Below are 26,536 nucleotides of genomic sequence, written 5' to 3'. Positions count from 1 at the left end.
CTGGATTCCAAGTCCACCACCCTGGCCCTGATGTCAGCCACGGATGAGGCGAGGGAATCCATGGTGGCCTGCAACTGCACCAGAGACTGCTGAATGGATGGGGACGAATCTTCCCCTTCTGAAGGACCGGGTTCCGACATTAACAGCCTGTATAGCTCTGCTTTTTTTGCCGACGCTGGATGCCTGATGCCCCTTCTGTTCCTTGGTACAGTCGATCTCCTGAAGGATTCTGGCCTGCCTTGGCCAGAGACCGAAGTACCCAGGAGGGACAACGCGTCGTCCACGTCCGACACCTGAGAAATGGCTTGGAAGACCTTGTGGTCACCTTACGTGGTCACCTTACGTTGGACCTAAAAATAAAGACAAAACATGGCAGCTGGAGAGGTCGCATGGACCGTGTTCCGCACTCACTAAGCCCATGAGCAATCGTAATTGAGATCATACCTGTGGCTATGGACCCGGTATCCTGGCCTTACAGCTTGAGACTTGACAAAGAACCAGTTGTGGCGCCGAAGGACGAGGGGATGGTCGCACCGACGTGCTGGTTTGAAATGAGAAGCAGAAGTGACGCTTGGATGCGTAGGGCAGGAAACTAATAGAGGCTCCCGTGATACACAGCCAAGGAGGAAAGTAAGGTGCAGAAGAACGACTAGGGTGCAAGGAGGAGGAGTCACAGTCGCAGCAGCGAGAAAGAGACCTGAACGCTTCAGGCCGAGTAGAGAGGGTTGACCTGAACGCTTCAGGCTAAGAAGGTGAGCTACGTCACCTGAACGCTTCAGGCTAAAGGATAGCAACGTCACCTGAACGCTTCAGGCTAAAGGATAGCAACGTCACCTAAACGCTTCAGGCTAAGAAGGACAGGGAAGACACCTGAACGCTTCAGGCTAAGACGGACAAGGAAGACACCTGAACGCTTCAGGCTAAGAAGGACAGGGAAGACACCTGAACGCTTCAGGCTAAGAAGGACAGGGAAGACACCTGAACTCTCCAGGCTAAGAAGGACAGATATGTCACCTGAACACCTCAGGTAAGGGAGACAACAGTGAGACCTGAACGCTTCAGGCCAAGAACCATAGGAACCCGTGTGCCCTGTGCAGTAAAGGAGAAAGAGTGAGACCTGAACGCCTCAGGTTGGAACCAGGCAACTGTAATTTTTTTTTTATTATTTAATTTTTTTATTATTTAAAACAGAGGCCTGACCCGTGAGCCATAGCGCAGTAGTGAAAGAAAGAAGTGCAGAGGACCAGAAGGCTTCAATTGTAGTGGATAGCTTGTCACCCAGGTACCCTAGTGTAGCGGGTGGAACTGGAGGACTGCAGAGTGCAGCGCTAGAAATCAGCGCTAGAATACCTACCTGAGAAGACACCCAGGCCTAAGTAATCCACTTGGTTGACTGTCAGGAACCCTTAGAAGAGCCTGCAGGAAAAAAGCCTTTTTTTTTTTTTTTTTTTGTCGGAAGGTCAAGAACACGACAGAAGCCACAAACGCTAAAAGGAACCTGAGGAAAAACACAATTATGAGGTTTTAATCTTAACTGAGACCGGAGGCTTGCCAGGCGAGGTCAGATATGGAGCCCTACAATGGCGGAGTATCATAGCTGGGAAAATATGCAGAAACGGTGTGAGTTACACAATGCTGAATGGCTCAGTGCCAATTGCACTATACCAGAACCTACTGGCCACACGGTTGCGCTGGAATATGTGGCTGGCAGGAACAGTAATGGCCTCCAGGACTAACTTGTCAGTGTCTGTGTAGAAGCAGATATCTGTGGATGCTTGCTTGTGTTTTTAACACTAAACTTGTTAACAAAGACAATATCCCTTTTACAGAGGCACTTGGTGCCTGCTGCAGCTCCGCTATCCAGGGCGGGCACAAATTCCACAGTACTTAAACTGCCTCTATAGTCTGCCCATAAGGCATGCACACATGAACTCCCTGGCCCTTGAAGCCTGAGCCCGGGGGAAGCGTAGTGGAGGGAGCGCGAGGCACCTACCGCCGAGCCCAGAGGAGAGGGAGGTGATCACGTGACCGCCCTCTCGCGACGGGACGGACCTGCAGGAGTCGGCGGCAGAGGACCTGGAGATGCCGAGGATGGAGCCCGGAGGGAGCGCGAGCCCCGGAGAACAAGGGAGAGGGGTGAGCCGGGTAAGAGAGGGGAGCCGGGTAAGAAAGGGGTGAGCCGGGTAAGAACGAGGGGAGGAAAACCTGTGGGCCGGGATGCAGAGCGTCATAACTTACCTTGCCTGTGCGCTTACCGGACGTGACGTAGGCCGCAATGCACAAGGGTAGAAACGGCGTTGATAATTGCATTTTATGTATATATATATATATATATATATATATATATACATACAGACACACACATATATATATATATTTATATGTGTGTGAAACTTACTGTGAAGGACCTTCTACTACCCTGACTGGGTATCTCCATCAGAAAACAGCTTCCCCTCCACTGGAAACTGAATTCCAGTGTCCTCAGCCCAAACCTGCCTAATAATTTGATGTACCGAATATATGAAGACAGAACGCGAAAAACTCCTCAATAATCAGGCAACACCAATGTTGAAGAGTAAATCAATAACTCCCTTTATTGAAGACCAACTCAGTATATATACAGTTCAAGACGTCAAGCAACATAACTCAATCAAACACGAACAGCATGCAAACCGAGATCACGTTACCAGTGTTATGATGGAAAAATAGGGAGAGAGGAGACCCATCTGATGGGATTATCTCCTGAGTGTAACATAGGGTACTCTAATCCTATACACCGGCAACTTATAGATTCATCTATCTTAATTCCATCACTAACACAATAAAATAAATGGACAAATAAACTAACACGTTCATTGGGAGTCTCAGTGCAGAGTTAACGCTTGTTGTGTTGCTGGATTCAAACCGTGCAACTTTAATGGAGACTAGGAAAGATGTGGTCTATAAACTCCACACATAAATCATGATTAATAGTTCCCTCTAACACCAAGAGATCTGACACTGTCTCCATAGTTCTGGGTCCATAGTCTGCAGGAAGGAGGCTAGCACTCAAGATTCTCCATCAGCCTCAGTGACGTATTAAGTCAGCGTATTACATCCTAAAAGAAACCTCGCTGTGTGTATAAATATATATATATACACTCACAGTGAGGTAGAGCTGTATGATATAATTGACTAATTTGCTAAGTGTCACGCTAGGTACTAAGTAATCATTTGTAAAGGGATTAAATACTTATTTGCATAACTGTATATATACATTACAGAGTTTTTGCGATAGATACAAAAGTAATGAAAGCATTGTACCTGGGCAGATTTGGTCCCGGATCTCTTTAATCCACTCCATATTCCTTCTCTTAAGATCTGAACATTTTTTTAGGATGGCCATCTTCGGGTGCCTGTTCTTGTATTTTTATTTTTTTCCAGCTCGGAACGGAGCGCCTTCACTATGGCCTGCTTTTCAGCTCGGACCCAGGTGCAGTCATAGCCCCGCACCAACATGTGCCGCAGGATAAAGATGCAAGCATATAATCCCAATTTTTTGGAATACAAATATTTAAAATAATGTTCTCAACAAAACAGTAAAAAGTATTTAAGTTTTTGCAAGAGTAAATATTAGATTTACTGTTACCGTTATAAGATCGGATTGCATTAAGATTGTATGTGTGTGGGGTCTGAGCAATCGGATATTGGCCATCTGAGCAGAGATATACCAGTCTAGTGAAGTGGTTCACCCCAAAGACCCAACGCCTAAACACAAGATGGACAACATTGTGTACGCAGTCCAGTGCAATGAGGAATGCTCAGAACTGTATATCGGTGAAACAAAACAACAACTACATCAGCGTATGGCCCAGCATAGAAGAGCCAAAACCTCTGGTCAAGATTCAGCCGTGTACTTACAGCTAAAAGGAACAGGTCACACCTTTGAAGACAGTCAAGTACGTGTTTTGGATAAGGAGGCCGATTGGTACAAACGAGGCTTGAAGGAGGCCATCTACATAAAAATGGAGAAGCCAAGCTTGAATAGAGGTGAAGGGGTTAGACATCTATTGTCTGCCACGTATAATGCTGTCTTGACACCTTTTTCTGGGAAGTCTTTATCACCTACTGACTCCAATTAGGATAATGGAATCAACACCTTTGACCCAATGCTGGGTATAATTACCAGATGTGGATTCAGTTACATATTTATTCCCAGAATTTTTGTACAATCACTCAGAATTGAGAAAGCTCGTTGGAAGAACGAGTGAAATGTTTTCAAGAAATCTACAGTACGTCCAGTTGCCTTGATTTATTCTTTACAGATATAGTGAAGTGAGGGTACAGTATGGGGTGTACAGCTGGTTCGCCTCCCAGTGGTGCACCCTGGGTAACTCTAAATCAGGCATGCTCAACCTGCGGCCCTCCAGCTGTTGCAAAACTACAACTCCCAGCATGCCTACAGCTATCAGCCTATAGCAGGGCATTGTGGGAGTTGTAGTTTTACAACAGCTGGACTGCTGCAGGTTGAGCCTGCTCTAAATGAACCAGCAAATATCTGCGGTAAGACAAAGAAAGCTTCTCCCGAGTCCTGACCAAAAGGACACAATCTATAATCTATGGACTGTGTGTGTTTGTGTGCTTGTGTGGGGGGGTATATAGTGTGAGGCAGGAAAATGGATGTGCAATGTGCATGTGAGAGATATTTCTCTGCTGTCCATACATACCTGCTGCTGACAAAATGCTGTGATGTCACAACAATACTTAGTGCACCAATCAGTAATATCTACTTAGACCTGATAAAAAGTCAAGTTATATGTATCACAAAAAAATGTAATTTGGATAAGTGGCGATTTTCGCAATCACAAATATTTTATAACACTCTATCTGCATATAAAGCGATTGGTCTGACATGCATGTGAAATGTAATCAAATACACTGGTGTAATGTGAAGTCACTTACAGTGATCATGAATTCTTCCTGACTGTCTCGAAAGTTGCTTCCAACCATCCTTTTCTATCACCATAAACTTTGTATAGTTGAAATCGGTTGCTAAACCAGTCCACAGCCTTTTTGCGCAAGCGCATTATACAAATTTTAGTTTACAACTTTTTGCAATTCAAAAAACAGTGAACGAATATAGCAAGTTAGCGAATATATGACGAATGTTCAAAAATATATTCGCAAAATATAGCAAAATCGAATATTGCCTGCCGCTCATCACTATCGGAGATGCCCACAGGGACGACTTCAAAGCGGAGAAAGCCCCTTCTGCCTGATCATCCTAGCAAACTATCACTGACCTGCGTCCCTTCAAGAGCCCTGTCAATGGCGCGGCCACCGTAGCAAAGTAGGGTACAAACCTCATGTATTAGCCCACCATTCCCAAGAACAAATTTACTTGCCTAGTAGTGACAGGTCGGGGCCAATTCCGTATCACCTCTATTTTGTTCACTTGGGGTTTGATGACTCCGCGCCCAATGACATACCTCAGGTATTTAGTCTCCTCTAACCCTATTGTACATTTTTTGGGGTTAGCAGTTAGTCCAGCCTTCTAAAGAGAGCCCACTACAGCCTGCACTTTGGGTAAGTGAGTTCCCAAAGTGAGCACTTTCCCAGTTGGTACTGTGGATGACAATATCGTCCAGGTAAGCCAAAGTGTAACGACGATGTGGACAAAGCACAATGTCCGTAAGTCGTTGAAAAGTGGCAGGGGCGCCATGCAGACCAAAGGGTAACACCTTATATTGGTACAGCCCCTTTGGTGTGATGAAGGCAGTTTTCTCTTTGGCAGCCTCCGTCAAAGGTAACTTACAGTAGCCTTTGGTGAGGTCCAAAACAGATAAATACTGGGCTTGTCCTAACCTCTCAATAAGCTCATCCATCCAGGGCATGGGATAAGCATCGAATTTGGAAATCTCGTTAAGTTTTAGAAAATTGCTACAGAACCATAACGTCCCGTCCGCTTTGGGTACTAAAACTATAGGACTGGCCCACTCACTTTTAGACTCCTCAATGATGTCTAGTTGCAGCATTAGCTACACTTCCTCTGAGATGACTTATCGCTGAGCCTCGGATACACAATATGGTTTTAACTGTACTTTTTCTTGAGACTCAATGACAATGTCATGCTGAATTGTGGAAGTGTGTCCATGGAGGTCTGCTGACGCACTCTCTGGCCTCCAGAGTCTGTTTAGAGGAGAGGCTGTCTGCAATTTTTACTGTGGCAACTGCTTCGCTTGCATCAGACCGAGGAGCCTGAACCTTTTCTCCTACAAAATCTAGCCGCGGGCTGTCTTCAGTAGAGGACTGTCACGGAATGTGTACAGGTAACAAGGCAAAGCGACATGTATAAACGACTCGCTGGATCCAAAAACTAAGGAACCAAGGGAGACCCCTGCAGAAGACCTGGCACTTTCCCTGGCTGCTCAGCCTATGCAAAGATCCGAATGGTGGAGGTTTGCATATCCACGAACCTTGACTATAAAGCCCTGAGCACCCTACAATAGTGAAGGGACACGACCACCGGCTCCCTACACAAGACACGGAGGGAGTCAGGGTCACCTGGGATCCAGCAAACAGATATTAACAGTTAAAGGTACACTTAGCTTTGAAGCAAACAGGAGGACAGATCAGCGTGCACACACACTCCAGGAAGTAGTATAAGCCGCCCAGAAAAGCATTCTGGGGAGGCATTTAAAGGGAAGCAATTAACACATGACAGCTGAGAGAGGCTGACGAGAGGAGGAGCTGAATACCACAACACAGAAATTCAAGGAGGAGGTTCTGAAAGGCCTCTGTCAGAGCTTCTCAGCTGTCTGGTTGTGACAGTACCCCTCCCTCTACGAGTGGACTCCGGACACTCAGAACCCACCTTCTCAGGATGGGACCTATGGAAAGCCCTGATGAGACGAGAGGCCTTAATGTCCGTCACTGGGACCCACATCCTCTCCTCAGGACCATACCCCTCCCACTGAACAAGGTACTGAAGAGAACCGCGGACAAGACGAGAATCCACAATCCTAGAGACCTGAAATTCAAGATTCCCATCAACCATAATCGGAGGAGGAGGCAAAGGCGAGGGTACAATGGGTTGAACATAAGGTTTCAATAAGGACCTATGAAAAACATTATGGATCTTCCAAGTCTGAGGAAGATCAAGACGGTATGCAACAGGATTGATGACAGACAGGATTTTGTAAGGCCCAATAAACCTAGGACCCAACTTCCAGGAGGGAACCTTCAATTTGATATTCTTGGTAGACAACCACACCAGATCACCAACATTCAGGTCCGGACCAAGCACACGTCTCTTATCAGCCACACGCTTATATCTCTCACTCATGCTCTTTAGATTATCTTGAATCTTTTGCCAAATAGATGACAAAGACGAGGAGAATCTGTCCTCATCAGGTAAACCAGAAGACCCCTCTCCCGAGAAAGTCCCAAACTGTGGATGAAACCCATATGCACCAAAAAATGGTGACTTATCAGAGGACTCCTGACGACGGTTATTTAAAGCAAACTCAGCAAGGGACAAAAAAGAACACCAATCCTCTTGATTCTCCGCCACAAAACAACGCAGATATGTCTCCAGATTCTGATTGACGCGCTCTGTCTGGCCATTCGACTGCGGGTGGAAAGCAGAAGAGAATGACAACCGAACCCCCAAGCGAGAACAGAAAGCCTTCCAGAATCTGGAAACAAACTGCGTGCCCCTATCAGAGACTATGTCTGAAGGAATACCGTGCAATTTGACAATGTGATCAACAAATGCCTGCGCCAGCGTCTTAGCATTGGGCAAACCAGGAAAAGGGATGAAATGCACCATTTTGCTAAAACGGTCCACCACCACCAGAATCACAGTCTTCCCCGAGGAACGAGGCAGGTCCGTGATAAAGTCCATGGACAGATGTGTCCAAGGACGGGAAGGAATGGGTAAGGGAAGGAGAGGACCTGATGGCCGTGAATGAGGGACTTTGGCACGAGCGCAAGTCTCGCAGGCTGCCACAAAACCCTCAACTGACTTACGAAGCGCAGGCCACCACAATCTCCGAGCGATGAGATCCAGTGTGGCTCTTACCCCTGGGTGCCCAGCAAGGACCGTATCGTGGTGTTCTTTAAAAATCTTGTGTCTTAAAGCGAGAGGCACAAACAACCTCCCAGGAGGACAAAGATCAGGAGCCTCTGACTGGGCTGCCTGCACCTCTGCCTCCAATTCAGGAAAAAGAGCAGAGACCACCACACCTTCAGCCAAAATGGGACCCGGGTCTTCAAAATTCCCGCCTCCCGGAAAACAACGTGACAGGGCATCTGCCTTCACATTCTTAACTCCAGGGCGGAACGTGACAACAAAATTAAACCTAGAAAAGAACAACGACCATCTGGCCTGTCTCGGGTTCAGACGCTTGGCTGACTCCAAGTAGGCCAGATTTTTATGGTCAGTAAATACGGTAATAGGGTGTCTGGCTCCCTCTAGCCAATGGCGCCATTCCTCAAAAGCCAACTTGATGGCCAATAATTCCCTATCTCCCACATCGTAATTTCTCTCTGCGGAGGAGAGTTTTCTTGAGAAAAAGGCACACGGTCGCCAATTGGCAGGAGAGGAACCCTGAGACAAGACCGCCCCCACGCCCACCTCAGAAGCATCAACCTCAACTATGAAGGGTAACGAAACATCAGGTTGCACCAAGATGGGAGCGGAAGCAAAACTCTCCTTGATATCCGAAAAAGCCTTACGCGCCTCTACTGACCAAGAAGAAAAATCTACCCCCTTTCTGGTCATATCAGTGAGTGGTTTAACAATAGAAGAATAATTCAAAATGAACTTCCTGTAATAATTGGCAAAGCCCAAAAAACGCATCAGCGCCTTTTGATTCTCAGGAAGCTCCCACTCAAGCACAGCGCGGACCTTCTCGGGGTCCATGCGAAAACCAGAAGCGGAGAGAAGAAACCCCAGAAATTGAATTTCTGGAACCGCAAACACACATTTTTCCAGTTTCGCATATAATTTATTCTCCCGCAGGATGAGCAAGACCTGACGTAAATGTTCCTTATGAGTTTTGAAATCGGGAGAAAAAATCAAAATGTCATCCAAATACACTAATACAAATTTTCCCATCAAATGATAAAAAATGCTGTTCACGAAATGCTGAAAAACGGCTGGGGCATTCATCAAACCAAAAGGCATAACCAAATTCTCAAAATGGCCCTCAGGGGTATTGAAGGCCGTCTTCCATTCGTCCCCTTCTCTGACCCTGACCAGGTTGTATGCCCCTCTTAAATCTAATTTGGAAAAGACTTTAGCCCCAACAACCTGGTTAAATAGGTCCGGGATCAGAGGAAGCGGATAAGGGTCACGAATTGTAATATTGTTCAGCTCCCTGAAATCCAGACAAGGTCTTAAAGAACCATCTTTTTTCTTAACAAAGAAAAAACCAGCGGCAACAGGTGACTTTGAGGGTCGTATGTGTCCCTTTCTCAGACTCTCAGAGATATAAGCACGCATAGCGATCCTCTCAGGTTGGGAAAGATTGTATAAACGAGATTTAGGCAGCTTGGCGTCTGGGATGAGATTAATAGGGCAATCGTACTGCCTGTGCGGGGGCAAATCCTGAACTCCACTCTCAGAGAAGACATCCGAAAATTCAGAGAGAAAAGATGGTACAGTCTTAGTAGCAACCTCAGAAACAGATGTCGTGAGGCAATTCTCTCTGCAAAAGTCACTCCAACCATTTATTTGCCTTGCTTGCCAATCAATGGTGGGGTTATGTTTAGTGAGCCAGGGTAGCCCCAACACTAGAGGAGTCGGCAAACCGCTAAGGACGAAACATGACACATCCTCAACATGAGCATCACTCACAATTAAACGGATATTGTGAACTATGCCCTTTAATGACTTCTGAGAAAGTGGAGCGGAATCGATAGCAAACACAGGAATATCCTTTCTCAAAGCGCACACCTGGAAACCATGAGTTATCGCAAAGTGATTATCAATGAGATTGACCGCTGCTCCACTATCCACAAAAATCTCACAAAAAATGTTCTTGCTCTCTAGCGCCACCCTAGCCGGCAGGACAAAACGGGAACTACAAGCAAACGGAAAATCTTCAATCTCCGCCTCAATCCTGCCAATAGTAACAGACGGAACATTTTTCAAAGATTTTTTCCTCTTCGTTTCTTTATTATACCCAGAGAACTGCCTGAATCTCCTAGAGGGACAAATATTTGCCAAATGATTAATACCTCCACAACAAAAACAAACCCTCCCATGCGGGCTGAATCTTCTATTGTCAGAAGCACTCAACCCCAGCTGCATGGGCTCCTGCTCAGAAGGGGCTGACAGCGACTGAGACCCCTGCGCAGAGAATGGGACCGCTGCACAGTCCTGGGACCGAGTATGACAGGAAGGAGAGATCTCTCCTCTCTCTCTAAGACGCCTGTCAATACGAACGGCCTGAGACATAGCAGAGTCCAAAGAAATAGGCCTTTCATGAAAGGCAAATGCATCTTTCAATCCCTCTGAAAGACCATGGCAAAATTGACTTCGGAGTGCAGCATCATTCCAACCAGTATCAGCTGCCCAACTCCGAAATTCTGAGCAGTATATTTCTGCGGATTGTTTACCCTGGCATAGGAGACGTAGTCTAGACTCCGCCAGAGCAATACGATCCGGATCATCATATATCTGACCCAGGGCTAAAAAGAATTCATCCACTGAACGGAGGGGCCGTGCCCCCTCCGGCAGCGAAAAGGCCCAGGACTGAGCGTTACCCCTGAGCAGCGATATAATGATCCCCACCCTCCGTTCCTCATCACCAGAAGAATGGGGAAGAAGGCGAAAATGGAGTTTGCAAGCCTCTCTAAAACGCACAAAATTCTCACTACCCCCGGAGAACGTATCCGGGAGCGAGATCTTAGGCTCAGAACAAGCTCCATGAACGCAAGCTGAACCGGTCACTTGAAGCTGAGAAAAAGTCTTACAGAGGTCAGCTACCTCCAATGAAAGACCCTGGAAGCGTTCAGCCAAAAGTGAAACCGGATCCATGCTTAAGACGGTTTTGGCGGCTTATAATGTCACGGAATGTGTACAGGTAACAAGGCAAAGCGACATGTATAAACGACTCGCTGGATCCAAAAACTAAGGAACCAAGGGAGACCCCTGCAGAAGACCTGGCACTTTCCCTGGCTGCTCAGCCTATGCAAAGATCCGAATGGTGGAGGTTTGCATATCCACGAACCTTGACTATAAAGCCCTGAGCACCCTACAATAGTGAGGGGACACGACCACCGGCTCCCTACACAAGACACGGAGGGAGTCAGGGTCACCTGGGATCCAGCAAACAGATATTAACAGTTAAAGGTACACTTAGCTTTGAAGCAAACAGGAGGACAGATCAGCGTGCACACACACTCCAGGAAGTAGTATAAGCCGCCCAGAAAAGCATTCTGGGGAGGCATTTAAAGGGAAGCAATTAACACATGACAGCTGAGAGAGGCTGACGAGAGGAGGAGCTGAATACCAGAACACAGAAATTCAAGGAGGAGGTTCTGAAAGGCCTCTGTCAGAGCTTCTCAGCTGTCTGGTTGTGACAAGGACTCCCTATCTTTCCATGGTTCTAATAAATTCACATGGTACACCTGCTTTGGCTTTCGCCGCCCTGGCTGGTGTACCTTGTAATTTATGGTACCTCTCCCACTTTCTCGAGTATTTTGTAGGGCCCCTGCCACCTAGCTAGGAACTTTTCTGTCTACGATTGGTACCAGAACCAAAACGCAATCACCCAGGTTAAAGTTCCGGACCCGACCCTGCAGATTATAGACCCTACTCTGTGCTCGCTGCGCTGCCTCCATATGCTCCCTGACCAGAGGCAACACTGTCTCCATCCGTCCTTGCATCTGGGTGACGTAATTAATAACACTTTTGTGCGGTGTGGGCTGTTGTTCCCATGCTTCTTTGGCTATGTCCAACAGACCGCGCGGGTGTCTCCCATATAGCAGTTCGAAGGGCGAGAACCCAGTAGAGGGCACCTCTCGCACTGCGAACATGAGATAGGGCAGAAGAATGTCCCAGTCCCTCCCATCCTTAGAAACCACTCTTTTTAACAAGTTTTTTAATGTTTGATTAAATCTCTCTACCAGGTCATCCGTTTGCGGATTATACACGGACGTCCATAGCTGTTTTATGTGGAGCAACTTACAGAGTTCCCTTATGACCTTTGACATAAAAGGGGTCCCTTGGTCAGTCAGAACCTCTTTAGGTAGACCCACTCGGGAAAACATCTCCATTAACTCCTTAGTAGTGATGAGCGAGCATGCTCGGCCGAGTAACGGTTCGGCTCGAGCATTGTTATGCTCAGCACATAGCGGTACTCGGCCGAATACCATGCTCGTCGCATTGCTATATCGCAATACCGTGCTCGTCGCATTGCTCGAGTCTCTTCCCTGTACTTTTGGCGCCTCCTAAGCAGCCAATCAACGTTCCGGTAAGTAATTCCCTTCAGTGTAATGCCATAGCTATGTTAGCTATTAGACTTACACTAATTGGCTGGCCGGAACATGTGACACCAGTTTATATAGGAACAAATGTCCCAAGCTTGGATCATTCAGTGTCAGGGAGAGCAGACAGTAGGCAGGGACAGATAGCATTTTTTTGGGAAAAGCACAGATTTAACCCCCAAAAAACTATTGAAAGACTAAACAGTCCTCTTAAGGACTACAGTGTGTGTTTGACAGCAGTGCAGCACCATTTATTGTATTTTTTTTTACCAGGGGTTAAATTCAGCAGTATCAGGGACAGGCATCTTCAGGAAGGGACAGATAGTGCAGGGCTGGAAAATCGCTTTTTTAAGTGCCCAAAAGCTTTTAAAAGACAGTAAGATTTGATATTAGTGAGATCTACAGTATGCCATCAGAAAGCAGTGTGTTTAGCAGACATTATAAAAAAGGGTCTTATTCACTAGAGTGTGTCTGCAAGTGAGATCTACAGTACGCCATCAGAAAGCAGTGTCTTTAGCAGACATTATAAAAAGGGACTTATTCGGGTGGCGTGGCCAAGCAGCCGAGTGAGATGGCAGCCTGATTCTGAGCTCCTGCTCCATTACAGTGTTTCAGACCTGCTAGACCCGTCAATATCCACTAAATCAACATCTAATCATCCCACTAAGCTTCCTACATGCCTCCATGATGACCAGAGACAGGAAAAGCTTGAAACAACAAGGAAAGCTGGACTTTTTCTTTGCTCATGAGAAAAGCAAAGATGGCGCCGGCGGAGTTGGCACACGGAGCACGCCTGGCTCCAGCCCTTCCTCATCAGCGGGTCCGCGCTCACCAGCTTACCTCCCACAGAACCGGACTCCATCCAGTGTCTCCTCAGTAGAGTCTCCTCCAGTAGTGACTTCGCCCGGACTTCAGCGGATGGCAAAGGGGACCCTTCCCGCGTGTCCCGGGATCCCACCTAGGCCTCACCAACGACTAGTCCGGATAAACAGAGACCGAGACATCATGGTCCCCGAGACACCGGTGAGTGTACAGCTTCCGCCACTGACCAGCCGGTCATGCCCTCGATACACGAGGCGCTGCAGGGTTTGCAAACGTCAAACCAACCCGCTTCTGGAACCCTAATAAAAGACATGCTGTTAGCATTTCATCACTCCATAACGGCACAGATCTCAAGGTCGATCGTGCCGATCCAATCCACTGTTAGGGAGCTGGGAGACAAAATGGAGCATGTGGAAACTAAAATGGGAGAATTTGCTATCTCCCACAACACCCTAATTGACTCCCATGAGCTTTTTTCTGAGGAGGTTACTCAGCTCAAAGCAAAGATTGCGGACCTAGAGGATCATTCCCGCCGGAACAACCTTAAATTGCGGGGAGTCCCAGAAGATGTCACCACACCTGAGCTGACAATCTACATCCAGAAGTTGATAAAAATGCTTCTACCCAAGTGCACAGACTGCGATCTTATAATTGACAGAGCGCACAGGATCGTCAAGCCCAAGCACCTACCAGATGATGTCCCAAGGGATGTATAAGCCAGGGTAAATTTTTTCCACATTAAAGAGCAACTCCTCACCGCCGCAAGGAAATTGGATACTTTACCTGCCCCATGTGCTGAGGTCAAAATTTTTGTGGACCTTTCTGCGGAAACTCTGCTCTGAGAGCGCACTCCATAGCCTACAGATGGGGTTTCCCCGTCAAGCTTCTCATACATAAAGATGGCTCCTTTGTGGTGATCTGCTCAGTTGCGGAAGTAAAAGCTACCTTAGCCTCATGGAACATTGCAGTGGAAGACCTACAGAACTCTGAAACTCCTAGACGCCACCACACTTCTGGAGAGTGGCAACTGGTGGAAAACAGAAGATGGAAGAAGACGCACTAGACGGGTCACATATTAAATCTGTTTCTATCCCCATGGAGCAGTAGTCCTACTACTCTCTTCTATGGCATTTGGCAGAACTCTCCCCCCTACAGATGCCGAGGCGTCATCATATGCCTCATTTATCCCTCGTTCCCTATCCTGTCCTACCCTTAGGGCAATGTTTGTTGTGACCACCCAGTCACTGTTTAAAATTTTTCATTCTCCAGTTTTGGTTTTTCATGTGCTTTTGGCAGAGTACTGTTGCTAATTGTGTTTATATGGTGTGTGCTAATCGCTGCTGGGACAGTGCTTCAATGTACCTCTTGCGTTTATAGCAATACAGACCACCTATGGTACTGAAACTTAGCTCATTAAATGTCAGGGGGCTCAACAGCCCGTACAAACGCAACTTGATGTGGAGGGAGGCTCTCTCACTACGGTGTGATATCTTCTGTGCCCAGGAGACGCATATAATCGCTGCGGATGCTGATCGCATCAAACACAGGTGTTTCCTGGTTATTCTCTAGGCCCACTGCAACTAAAAAAAGAGGGGCGTATTGTTGGCAATCAAAAATACCATTGCATATTCCGCTGTGTTCATCCATTGTCGATCCCGGAGGGCGGTACATCATACATGTATGCTACTTAAATAATATACTTTATGTTCTAGTGGGATTATACGCCCCCAATGCACATTCCCAACGCTTCCTTCATAAACTACTTAACAAAGTTCAGTCTGTGCAGAGGGGAAGAGTCCTCATATGCGGCGACTTCAATATGGTTCCGGATGCATTCCTGGACTCCTCCTCCTCTGCGAGACAAAATTCCCACTCATTGATGGATCTTCTATCCAAGATGTCCCTATATGATATTTGGCGTTTAAATCACGCCATGGAACGGGACTATACGTACTTCTCCCCTTCTCATCTAACATATTCTCGTATCGATTTTGTCTTGGTGGACAGAGCTTCTCTTTCTACCATTACAGACTCTGATATAGGAGTAATAACGTGGTCATACCATGCTCCTGTTTCCATAAAAATCTCAGAACAATACAACTGCCCTCCGAATCCGACATGGAGGGTAAATGATTATTTACTTGCAGATTTAGAATGTCAAAAAGAGGTAAAAGTTGCTTTATCAGAATATTTTTTGACCAATGTAAACACAGTGGAAAACCCATCTATTGTATGGGCAGCGCATAAGGCCTATATCAGAGGCATTTTAATTAAACTAGGGCATATGGCCAAAAAGAAAAGGGAACAACTCACTACATATTTGCTGAACAAAATCCGAGCTGCAGAGATTCTGAATAAGGCATCTCCCTCTCCTCATTATTCGGAGGAGTTCCTCTCCCTTAGGGCACAGCTGGGGGAGCACATGCTGCATAAATATGAACTGTCCTTAAAAAAGATCAAAGCCATGTATTATTCTCAGGCGAACAAAGCGGGTAGCCTACTGGCGAGTAGAATCAAAAACAGAACCGCAAATTCCCGTATTGCTTTTCTTTGGAATCCCCCTAAAACCCACAAAATATATGATCCAAAGGAGATTGCCAATAGGTTCATGACCTTCTACTCAAATCTTTACAACCTGGTTGATAATAAAGTGGTGGTTCAGCCATCTGACCAAGACATTAACAATTTTCTGGATTCCCTCTCATTGCCTTCCATGTCTGAGGAACACAAAAAACGGGTCTGCCAGCCCATAACACTCAATGAGATAATAGGCATAATCAAAAAATTACTCCACCACAAAAGCCCCGGACCAGATGGTCTGTCTAACTCCTATTATAACATTTTCTCCGAGCTTCTAGCCCCACTCCTTCACGCGTCTTTATCTAGGATCCTGACTGACGGGTGCATGCCTAGAGAAATGTTAGAGGCAATTATTGTCACCCTGCCTAAACCTACCAAAGACCCTACAACCCCCCCAAAATTTCCGGCCTATATCCCTCCTTAACACCGACCTGAAAATCTATGCCAAATTACTGGCGAATAGATTAGCAACTATTATTCCATCCTTGGTGGCCCCTGACCAAATTAGGATTTGTCCTTGGTAGACAGATTACAGGTAATTCTAGGAGAGTATTTAACCTACTGGATAGAGTTAATAGATTGAGACTACCCGCAGTATTCCTTATCCTGGACGCTGAGAATGCATTAGACCGGGTGAATTGGTTGTTTGCCTTCTCGGTGCTCCGCAAGATGGGTTTCCCAAATGCACTAATAGGAGCCATAGAAGCATTTTATTGGGACCCATTGGCCAGAGTATTGGCTAATGGTGTTCTATCAGATCCCTTTAGACTCTCCAGCGGCGCCAGGCAAGGCTGCCCCCTATCCCCTCTAATATTCATACTGTCTCTAGAACCACTAGCACAAGCCATTAGACAAGCAGAAAACATCTCAGGGATTCAGATCGGTGATAGGCAGCATACTTTTATTGTACGACGATGACATAATCCTCTCCTTAACCAAGCCTGTCCTGTCGCTGGATGAAGTTAGGAGAGTCATTTATTCATATGGCTCTTTATCATTTTACAAACTTAATGAAGGAAAATCCCAAGCCCTCCCCCTTTTCATCCCCAATCAGATTCTAAAACAGCTAAAACTGCTTTACCCTTGGAACTGGCAGACTTCAGGGGTCCAATACCTTGGTTTTCAACTTACTCCCACTATTCAGAAAGTATACGATGCAAACTTCCCTCAATTTCTCCTAGACCTCCAGAAGAAACTAGGGAACATTGCAAAAACTGAGATCTCATGGCTTGGTCTTTCAACAGAATGTGCTCCCTAAGCTTCTTTATTTGTTTAGAATCTTACCAATTAGAATTGCCCTGCTCTTTCTTTACTGCTGTGAATAAATTGCTTACTAGGTTTATTTGGAATAGAGGCCCCCCCCCCCCCCCCCCCGCATAGCCAGGACGGTCATGTCCAGATTAAAAAAATTCTGAGGATTTAGCCTCCCTAATATTTATGATTACTATTTGGCTACTAGAATACACCAACTTAAGGAATGGTGGACCTCTGATGATCTCAAACACTGGGTTCACATAGAGCGGACGCTCGCCCCAACTCCCAATCTAAAGGCATTGCTGTTAACCTCTCTTTTCGGGGAAGTGCCGACACAGTCCCTCCCTCCACCTTATTTCAACCTCTCTGAATGCGTGGAAACAATATCACTGTAGTGGGAATGGCACAACAGCTTCTACAGCGAAATTCACCCCGATAGAGGCATAGAGGCATTACAATGCCTTCTCCCTGACCTACCTCTGGAATTGTTGAGGGACGGGGGTGTGGAGACGGTTGCAGATCTACTCTCTCACGCAGGCTTGAACTCGTTCGAAAACCTGCAGAACCGGTATAGCATACAAAAGAGGGACTTTTATAAATACTTAAGGATCCGTCATTTATTGGCCCCTAACCCCACACTGATAGTAAATTTGCATCTTGAGCTCCTAAATCAATGGGCTCTGAAACAATCCAACTGGAAAGGAGTTCACCAACTTTACTCCTTCTTGGGCAACAAGAACTCTCTTGTAAAGACCGCTCCCCTTGTATCATGGGAGCTGGATTTGGGTCGCAGCATCCCCCCAGCTCAGTGGTCCACAGCTATCAATTTTGCAAACAAAAGGCAGAAATGTGTTTCACATCTTGAATCCTACTCCAAAACGCTTCTCAGATGGTATTTCAGCCCCCTGAGACTAAGGCGCATCTACCCGGGCTCGGGACCGCTGTGCTGGAGGGGATGCGGTGGCAGAGGGACCCTATTACACATACTCTGGGGCTGCCCTCTGTTGAGAGAACTGTGGTCTAGCATTTTTTCAATTAGTTGAAAGGGCATCAGGCCGCAAGCTAACCCGCGACCCGGCTTTAGCCTTGTTATTTATAGACCTCACAGTAATCCCATATAGCTTTAGGACTATCTCCATGCATCTGTTTTTAGCCACAAAATTGGCCATTACCAGGAACTGGAAAAGCCCAGTAATCCCAACAATCCAAGAGATTTTGAGTGCCGGAGACACTACTAAATCATATGAAAAAATTTCAGCACACAAAAATTTTGCATTGAGTAGATTTGAAACCGAATGGTCATAATGGGTAAACCTAGCCCCCAGCATATAATCCGGGAAGCAACAAAACCAAATGGTTTTACAATTTCAACACCTGCTACACTGATTTTACTCACTAATATGTATACTACACACCGAGATTATCTGGCTAATTATCTGCCATTAGTTGTTAATGTTTTTGTTTTATTATGTTTTCGTTTATGTCTTACAAGACTTACTGATCTTACCATATCTTGGCAACTTATATATACCATTGATACGCTACGATGAATGTCTATCTTGCTCAACAGATCCCATAAAAGAAGATGGAGGCAGCATATCCCATAAAAAAATCCCTTTTATTGGGAGCGGCTTACGTGAACAGGCGTGCAAAAGGTTGTGACGTTTCGGCTGTTGCCCAGCCTATATCAAACACAGTGTCAAATCTAAAAGATCGTGCTAAAATACCTTAAAACACACCCACTCTCATAGGAGTGGCCAATAACACAATGAATAGAGTGCTGATGTCATCAAAATGAGTCTAATTGTGCCCCTATATCGTGTCTCAATGTACGCCCACAGTGAGTATAAGATCCACTGCCCCACATACCTCCATGGCGCACATGTTCCTAGGCGTCCTCTAGTAGCCTGTACGCATGTCAGGGGAGGAGGGATCACGTCATGGCATACTCCTTACTGGGTCACCTGATCACAAGCGTCTCCGCCCATGTGATCAACTCGTCATCCCAAACCTCGCCCAGCACGCGCGCCGTTGCCAGGGACGCCTATGACGCCTGTGAATAAGTCTGCCCACCTCAACTCAAGGCCGCGTGTCCTCACCATCAGGCACCTATCTTGCTCAACAGAACCTCTACTTTAGCACGGAAATCTTTGCAGTGATTTATATAGATTATTGTATTACACTACGGTATATGGATATTTGTGCATTGACTTTTGTATAGTGTATCTCTTGCCATTCTTTGATAAATGAAAATATCCTCAATAAAGATATATTGAACTATAAAAAGGGGCTTATTCACTAGAGTGTGTCTGCAAGTGAGATCTACAGTACGCCATCAGAAAACAGTGTGTTTAGCAGACATTATAAAAAGGGGCTTAGTCACTAGAGTGTGCCTGCAAGTGAGATATACACCGCACCATCAGAGAATTATATTTTTCTGGGTAAATTAACCTAATTTGTGCCACATCTGTGTGTGCATTCAATTCGCAACCGTTATATTCAGTACTCCAGCAGAGAATTATTTATATTTTGGGCAAATCTAACTAGTTTTGGGCACATCTGTTGCCTGTGCGTTTAGGCCGCAACCGTATATACAGTATCACAGCAGAGAATTATTAGCATTTTGGACACATTTAACTATGTACTTTTGGGCACATCTGTGTGTATGTTTAGACCGCAACCATATACAGTATACAGTATTCCAGCAGAGAATTATTTGTATTTAGGATAAATTTAACTAGTTTTGGGCAAATCTGTGTGTGTGTTCAATCCACAAACGTTATATACAGTGTTCCAGCAGAAAATACATTTATGTGGGACAAATTTAACTAGTTTTGGGCACATCTGTGTGTGCGTTCAATCCATAAACGTTATATACAGTATTCCAGCAGAGAATTATGTGTAAGAAAGGGTGTATTGGAGTGACATTTCCTTGTAATATTTGGCAGCCCTTTCACTTAGTGCATAGGCTTTAGGAGTGTAGCAGTGTACCTGAACAATTGTAGCACTATGTGAATGAGGCCCTCCTTTATGTGGTATACAGGCTGTATCGGAGTGCTTCCTCCTTGTAATTTTTGGCAGCACTTACACTGTATATACAATTGAATATACAGGTAAGAATGTTTCCTAAAAAAAAATCCTCTAAAAAATGATATATTTTTTTTTTGGGGGGGGGGGGGCGGGGTTTTAGGCGTTTTTCGTCGGTCTGTAAAAGTGGCGTAAGACATGGTTCCCAGCAGCGACATTGGAGTCCAAGATGCATCCAGACATGGTCCCCCTGTTGTTCTTGATCGATTTCAGAGGTGTTTCCATCCCTTTCAGACCTTTTCCTATGAACCAGGCACCCTCCACTCATCCGAGCAGGGATGTCTTCCATTGACTTCCATTATACTCGGGTGCTCGGCCGAACACTTTGGTGCTCGCTCATCACTACTCCTTAGCTATGAGTTTGGCTGATATATGTCGCAGTGACACCACATCAGGGTACAAGTGGCGTAGTCGAGGATGACCAAGATGTGTTGGTGCCCTCTAGCAGACTTCGGTACTGGACCTATGAGATCCATAGCGATTCATTGAACGGGGCCTTGATAATCGGGAGAGGCACCAGGGGGCTCTGGAAATGTGTCTGGGGGCTATTTACAAAACTCTTCTACCTCTCTGAACACACTGGGCGAGTAAAACAGCTGTAGTAACCAGACCTGCGTTTTCTTCCACCTTGTGACCCCCAAGAACATGTTGTTGTGCAAGCTCCAATACAAGTTAGTGATACGCCTTGGGCACCACCAGCTGTTCAATATGCTCACCCCGTATTTGGTTTACCCAATACAGCATTTCCTGGTGAATGACAAAATGGGGAAACATTGACAAGGCTAGAGGTTTTAGTGGTTCACTATCAATTATTACAACATTCTCCCAGGCCAGGGATAATGTTGGGTCCTGGTGTTGTGCGGTTCCGAAATTTTCACCGGAGACATTGAGGTCTGCCAATTCAGGACCCGTTAGCAAGTCCTCAACGTCTCATACCAACACACTCAGCGGGGTTATCTCCCCCTCTTCCACCGAAGTAGCGGTCATCCCTACCACTGGCCCTTCGGCCTCGGGTTCCCAGGGTTCTGGCCTCCCGCCCGAGCCAGGCTACTCTGCTGAAGTTACTCTGCTGAAGTTACCCCTTACAACTCTCACAGCCGGCCACAGGTCCAGGAAGCCTGGAAAGTCTCTCCCTATTATTAGTTCATAAGGTAAAGTGGTGTCAATGGCCACCTTGTGGGTCCACTTGCCGACTCCCGTGGATAGAGACACCAGGGCGGTGTATAGTCCTTTAAATCTCCATGCATGCACACAACCCAGATTTTTCAGCCAGTATTCTCATCGGGCCACACCAGGGTAGTTCTCACCAGGGACACCAGACTCCAACAAAACCACCGCCAGAGTGTCTCCCACTTCTACCTGGCACAGGTGGTTATTGTCTATAGTCTCTGGGATACCTTATGCACACGGCTTCCTGGCATAAAACGAGTTGCAGTATTCATAGTTAGTCTCCATGGGTTCACTCCAATGAGGACAGTCGGCCCTTACGTGGCCAGGCTCCTGAAACCGCCAGCATAATGTTGGAGCCGGGTCTATGGGGGTACACCCGGGGCGGGCTTGATTTGGGATAGAGATTGCTGGGGTTTGGATGCCCCCCTCCCAAATGAACCCCCTTTCAAATTCCTGGTAGCCTCATAGCGTTCCACCAGGTCCACCATATCAAGGGCATTACCAGGAGACAGCTGGCCAATCCAGTGCTAGAGGGGGTACGGCAAAGCCCTTCAGAACACATCAGCCAACAAATGCTCCAACATAGCAGGATTTCACCCTTTACTGTTGGGTAATCAGCCGCTTGATCATCCGATAAGTCAAAATACACCTGCTGGGGTCCAGAAGCCAGGAACGACGCTACAACCTCAGCCCATTACTCCCAGGTAGCTTCACACTCACGGCTATCTTCTCGAAGATCGCCAAATAGCTCTCAACCTTGTCTGCGGGATTAATCTTGGGGATCGCCGCACGGACTGCTTTCCGGGCATCGTGCACGTTCTTGGATGCTCCTGCTGCTTGTAAAGCCATCACATGTTCTAACAGAAGCTGGTTTGTTTCCTGCTGTTGCTTATTGGCTTCCCTCTGTTGCAGGTTAGCTTCCACGAAGGCTTTCACGACAGCTTCCATTTTGCCGAGGGAACATGGGTTGATATCTCGCTGGTTTGATGTAAGACATTCAACTGTGCCCGGAAAAACTAAAATATTTCGGCCTTCACGCCAGCCTCACTGCAATACCCGCATCCGCCACCAATTGTGGGGATTCGCTCTGGTAGTCGGGATAAGCGGATGCAGTACATAGGCAAAGTACAAGTTCGTAATTCAAATGTCCGTGTTTATTCACATAGGGTCAAACAAAAAGGTTGACGTTTGTTCACACCGAGTAGAAAGTTTGTGCATACAAAAAAGTCTCCTTGTTGGCTGTTCTGCTTCCAGCAGTCCAAATGCAGATTTTAGGTGGCCTGCACTCCCAACACACAGATCTCAGCTTTTCAGCCCAGCACAGGGCTCAGCTCCCACACCAGCGATTACCAGAGCTCCTCTGTCAGAGAGAGGTAATCACTCCCAGCTGACACTGCCAGATGGATTTTTCATAGGCCAGTCAAGACCCGGCCTGGAACGTGGGGAGTAGTTACCTACCCAGCACTTTGACTACTCCCAGTAAGAGCCGTCCTGGATCAGCTATACAGCCATACTAAATATTTTATATGTTAATTTATCTTTTTTTGTTAATAACAGAATATGAAGGTCACTGAGCCCCTTTGCTTAATGGAACAATAAACAAAAAAGATAATGGAGTGCATCAAAAGGGAGATAGATGCGGCATCTGAGGGGTTAATTGTGCGGATCACAGCCCATGTAAGAGATCAGGTGCTGCCAGGCAGCAGGGGGGCGCTATGCCCACAGTTCTCAGTATATTCTAATTATTATTATTTTTTATCTGTTTATTGATTTTATAACATGTATAAAATAATATAAACAAGGTCAAAAAGACCAAAATGGACATTGATCATTCTTTGTTTCCATACAATGAGTGAGAGCCAGTACAGGTACGTAAATCTAAACAAGAAGCAAAGGCTTAGCATAGAAGGCAACAATACACAGGAGCGTATGGAATTATAATAAGCAGCATATGGGATCAATTCCTGTCATTGTTCCGACAAGTAGAGATGGACAAAAAGATAGACAAACCTATACTTTATCAGCAAATGATGTCTAGTACCACATTGGACGCAAAAATAAATGAGCTAAATAGTCCAGTATAAAACTGATGAACTAACAAAGACAAGGGATAAAGGCCGGGGGGGGGGGGGGGGAGAAGGAGTGGATAAACAAGTTGAACATAAGGATCATAATCCTCCTATCCAGTGAAGTGTTAAGCAGACGATTAAGGACAAGTAAGAGCCAGGTGAGACCAAATGTCACTGGAGCCATTAGTAGTACCAGTGCAATGATATGTAAATATATATCAGCTCAATGAGCGTGGTGATGGACAGAATAACTCATGTTCAGGAGGACAAGGAGTCTAATTCCTTAAGCTGATGAGGGGTTATGACATCCTTCCCAGCCTTCCATGGGAGCCATATTTTAGTATACTTATGATGGGAGCGAAGTTCCCAATGTGATAGTTCTTCTAGTCTTGCTAGAGCTTCAACTTTCCCTCTCCATTGAGATATTGATGGAGGAACTGTTGATTTCCAATTGGAGGCAATCAGACATCTCCAGCAACTATTTGAAGTGTTATCATACATCAGACTAAGTCTTACAGCGGTTAAATACCACCTTGTGAGGACTTTATATGCGTTCTCTTGTACAGTTACACATCTGGAAATACTCTTAGGAGCGCTTAGAATAATCTGAGTTTCCCTTTCTGAAAACTTCTTATCTAAATCTTTCTCCCATTCCTTTATGAAGTAAAGGGAGGAAGAAACTTCTAAAGGCAATACATTTCTAGTTACAGTGGAGATGATCCTCGATGGGTATTGAGTCTGTGAAACAAGTCTTTCAAACCATGTTAATGATGGATCTGCTTGGTTCTTTTGGAGAATAGAACGAGTGATAGATTTTAGGCAAGTAATCTGCATCTGACTGAGGTTCGTGAGATTAAATTTACTTATTAGGGAGGCGAAGTCTAAAAAGGTGCCTTCATTGTCCAATAACTCATGGATAGGTAAGGTGGAATTACGTATTTGAGAGGGTAAAATATTAAAACTATCTGTGTTGAGGCTAAGGCAGTCTCTAATAGTTATAAGTGTTAACGAATAGGTCAAGCAAGTTCCTCTGATATCTGGATTTTTCCACAATGATAGTGTAGCAGATGCCAAAGGATCTCCAGTAGTCAATTGAGGGGGTTTCCCCGATTTAGATAATAACAAGGGTCTGATAGGACAACCCACCAACTTTTCTTCCAGAGGGATCCATAATTTATGATCTGGCCTCCTAATCAGATCAATGATTCTGCTAAGATGAACAGCTCTGTGATATCTTTTAATGGAAGGAAAACCAATTCCTCCATTTATGAAGGGAAGAAGCAGGATCCTATTGGAAATTCTGGGTTTTATATTACCCCAGACATATTTTCCTAAATGACTCAAAGAAACTATATGGCAATTTTATAGGGAGGACTTGTAGTAGGTAGGTAATTTTAGGAAATATTAAAGAATTTAAAATATTATGCCTGCCTATCCAGGAGATAAAGGAGGGAGACCACGAGTTTAATGTAGCAGGTATGGATTTTAACAGGGGGGGAAATATCTTCATATAGTCTATTTAGGTCTGGCGTGATGTTTATTCCCAGGAACTTTATGTATGAGTGTGTCCATTGAAATGGGGAGTTGTCTTTCAGTTTCTGTAGGAGTTTGGGTAGGAGATTTATATTCATCACTACTGATTTAGACAAATTTATTTTAAAATTTGAGATGAAGCCAAAGGTGTTAAAGGTCTTGATTATGACAGGGAAAGCTTGTGCTGGGTTAGAGATTATTAGGAGTAAATCATCGGCATATGCCGCCTGTTTAATCTCCAGGTTACCACAAGTCAGGCCTTTTATCTCTTTAGTTTGTCTAACATATTGTAAAAGAGGTTCAATCGTAAGAATGAAGAATAAAGGTGACAAGGGACAACCTTGTCTTGTCCCGTTATTTATCTGCACAGGCTGAGAAAGAATGTCATTACCTTTAATGTTGGCTCGAGGAGATATATACATTGAGAATATAGCCTCTATGAAGGGGTCAGGGAAACCTAACTTAGTCAAGGTGCTTTTAATGAAGGCCCATGCACCCTGTCAAAGGCTTTTTTAGCATCTGCCCCCAAGACCACAAAAGGAGTCCCATTTTTTTTTTTAGCTAAGGCAATAGCATTTATAACTTTATAAGTGTTATCTTTACCTTCACACCCAGGAATGAATCCTGTCTGGTCAGGGTGAATGAGATCTTTTAGTAGAGGTTTTATTCTGTTAGCCAATACTTTAGCATACATTTTAATATCTAAGTTCAACAAAGATATAGTTCTGTAGCTGGAAAATAAGTTTGGGTCCTTTTGTGGCTTGGAGATCAGAGAAATGTGGGCGTTGACAGTTTGCGGTGGGAATGCCTTGCCTCCAAGTGCTTCATTGAAAGAGTTAAGTAAGTAGGGCAATAACGTCTCTTTGAAAGAGAGATAGTACAACGTTGGGAGACCATCAGGCCCGGGGGATTTCTCTTTAGCCATCTTTTTTAGCATATCCGCTAATTCTGAGAACTTAATTGGAGAACATAGATTAATTGCTTGTTCATAGGATAACGTTGGGAGATTAATTTTACTAAGGAACTCTTTCGTCATGGCTTCTTTTTCCTCCTTGAGGGCGACATTGTCGGATTTTCCTATGTTATACAGCTCTGAGTAAAACTTATGAAAGGCCTCTGCTATTTCTAAGTAGTTTTTAACTAATGTTTTCTCATCAGTCCGAATAGCTGAAATCCTGGATTTACGCTTATGCTGTTTTATTAAAGCCAACATGAACTTAGTGGGTTTGTTACCATGGGCATGAAACTTCTGGCTAAGGGCTAGGTATAGCTTGGCCGACTGTTTATTTAGTAGTTCCTTAAGTTCATCTCTGATTGAGGAAAGTTCCAGTAGTTGTTGTGTGTTATTGGAGCTTTTGTGCGAGGATTCCAATATGGAATTTTTTTTGTATAAATCGGCCACTTTGGCTCTTCTTTGTTTGTTTACATGAGAAGCGATTGAGATAAATTCACCTCTGTTAACTGATTTATGAGCTTCCCATAACATGTGTGGAGACACTGTCCCTGAATTATTCAGAGAGAAGAATTCCCTGAGTTTGGCTTCA

Source organism: Bufo gargarizans, chromosome 6 (genome assembly GCF_014858855.1).
Source record: "Bufo gargarizans isolate SCDJY-AF-19 chromosome 6, ASM1485885v1, whole genome shotgun sequence".
NCBI lineage: Eukaryota > Metazoa > Chordata > Amphibia > Anura > Bufonidae > Bufo > Bufo gargarizans.
This window is presented reverse-complemented; position numbering follows the sequence as displayed.